General features: G+C 32.8%; 1 long non-coding RNA gene across 1 annotated transcript; it reads left to right on the forward strand.

Annotated features, from left to right (window-relative positions):
- Positions 1–298: 298 nt before the first annotated feature.
- On the forward strand, positions 299–1,215 carry LOC135746579 (uncharacterized). The gene is made up of 3 exons (XR_010531602.2): positions 299–434; positions 727–788; positions 948–1,215. It is a non-coding gene; the product is annotated as an uncharacterized lncRNA (long non-coding RNA).
- The last annotated feature ends 1,403 nt before the right edge of the window (positions 1,216–2,618 follow it).

Below are 2,618 nucleotides of genomic sequence, written 5' to 3' on the forward strand. Positions count from 1 at the left end.
GGGCGTGACCCTTTAGCATATTCGGGTCCGCCCCAGGGGTGTGACACATTACCAAATGTTAAGGAATAAACTATTGTAGTAAAGTGTTACTAAATTTTTTTTACCATTTCCTTCACAATGTCTACTTATTTCTATGGCTATCAGATTTTGTAACATTTGTATTTTTTACAGTCTTACCATTGCTTGTAAGTCGGATTGGGTAAGATGGATCATCTTTAAAGGAACCAGGCAAGTACATGATGTACAGTTACAAGTCATGTATTTTTTTGACTGCAATATTAAATTTTTTCACGTCACATGTAAAAGTACAAAGGGAATGTGGCTAATCACTTTTTATTTGTAGTTTACCTGAGTGTCCTTGCACTTTTCAGGAGTTAAGGCAGATGTGGAGGCACAACGGGTGACACCAGACACACCCAAGCACATTATGTTCGGTAAGTTTGTACTCAGGTACTTACTACAGCTTCTTTAAATACCCATGTATACACTCATCCACAATTCCCACACACAACACTGTAACACGACCATACACAACATGTACAGAATTGTCTTAGTTTGCCATGTAGAAATATACAAACAGAAATATTCAGACTTTGGTTTTTAAGAAATTTAATTTAATAATTGTATTTATTTAGCAGAGGTGTCCCTGGACTTTATTGACAAAAGAATTTGTTTTCAGAATAAAAAGTTGTGTCCAAATCAGTAACAATTGTTCTTTCTGTTCAGGACATTCAATCATGACATGATCTATGTGGATGCTGTCCATTGAGGAAAGAGTTTGTTCAGCGGTAAGTGAATCTTCTGTATTTTAATGTAATTAGGTGTGGAACAGTAGAATAAGAGCAAAAGGTTTCAGAATAGGAGTAAATTCAAGGCTGAGTTTAGTTTTTTAAAAATCTTTTTCTATCTTATATTTGTTGACTTAATGTTTATGATATTTCTAACAGGTTTCTGGATAGAATTAATTCCAAAGATGGGAAAAAGTGCACATCCAGACAAGGAGCAAGCAAAAAGACAAGGAACTTGGTGCAGAGAAAAGCTGTGGCCATTAACCCCTGTGAACAGCTTCATGCAGTCCCTGATTGAGTTTGAATGGACGACTTCAAAGTAAAGGCCACTGTGGTCTGTCTGCCACAGTTTAATGCATTTATTTTTAGTGTTCAATGAAATTCAAGTAGAATATTTAAAACTATGGGCCAGTGTTCTTTTTACCACAGTGAAATGTTACCTTTTAGTCGATGATGGACTTTAAACTGAAAACTGAAAACTATTGACCAGTGTTCTATTTGCCAGAGTTAAATATGTTACAGCAGGGGTCTCCAAACTTGTTTATACTTGTTGATTTTATTTTATTTAACTTGTTTATATGTTTATTATTGTTTAAAATCTTGTTTTAAATATGTTTTGTTTCAATTAAATGTTTTTTTTAAATAAAATTTTGATACAAACATTGCTTGGATTGCCTTTTAATTCATTATGTCATGTCAAGGATAGCATTTTTACCATATTAATAACTATAGATTTAAACCTAAATATCTAGCTATTATATATAATATTATTGTATTAACTGTAATAAGTAATAAATAGTATTTATGGGGCAATATAGACATTACAGTAAATTACTGTAAAAATAGACTACTGTAATAAAATATTGTAAAATTACAGTACAGTACTGCTTTGTAACTATACAGTACTAGTTTGTGTACTGTAAAATGGTATAACAGTACAGCACTGTAAAACCAAAATACAGTAACTTACTGGCAACCGTGCTGCCAGTACCGTACTGTAAAAATACAGGGAAATCGTTAACAGTGTATGTTCAAGAAACCAATTTGAAATGATTTGAGGTTTGTGACATGGGGCATTATCCTGCTGGAGCCATCAGAGGACGTTTCTATTGTGAGAAACGTTTGTTAAACAGTGCGGTGGTAAATGCGTCATCTGTATCAAAATGTTATGATTGTCCCGAAGCTGTCAGCGTATTTTGACCTCGTCCATTATAATGCAGGTAATCCTTAATCTCCATTCACACATAGCATTTACATGTAAATTACCGGTAAACTTAAAACCTCTCTAAATTGGCAGTACTGATTTACAAAAATAGTTCTGTTGATCTGTTTACTGCAATTTACCAGTTATTTACCAGTAAAGACTGTATTTGTAAAATGGACTTATATCTTGTCCAAAGGAGTGACTTTTTAAGTAGTAGCGGTTTTTGCCAAAAAAGATTGTCAAATTTGTTTAATAACAATGAAATGACACATTTAGAGAGTTTTGCATCTGAACTCATTTCTCATTTACTACAGTGATTTTGCCACAGGTAATGGGTATTCATATAAACAATGCAAAACAAAACCCAAATCGGTTTTCCTTTTATGAAACAGCTTGTAGTAACAGCATTATGATAAAAGATGCCAATGTTCAAAAAAGAGTTGCATTTATTATTCATAATTATTGGAATAAGAAATCTGTCCAACAATTACTAACATCTTAGTTTGTTAACTGCAGGTTGCATGCAGTTGCCAAGCAACACAGAAACTTATTGCATTATTAAAGACAGTGTGGTAAAATATGTTTTTATGATCATTATAAAACAGCTTTGATGATGTTATATCCAA

The sequence above is a fragment of the Paramisgurnus dabryanus genome, chromosome 4 (assembly GCF_030506205.2).
Source record: "Paramisgurnus dabryanus chromosome 4, PD_genome_1.1, whole genome shotgun sequence".
Lineage (NCBI taxonomy): Eukaryota > Metazoa > Chordata > Actinopteri > Cypriniformes > Cobitidae > Paramisgurnus > Paramisgurnus dabryanus.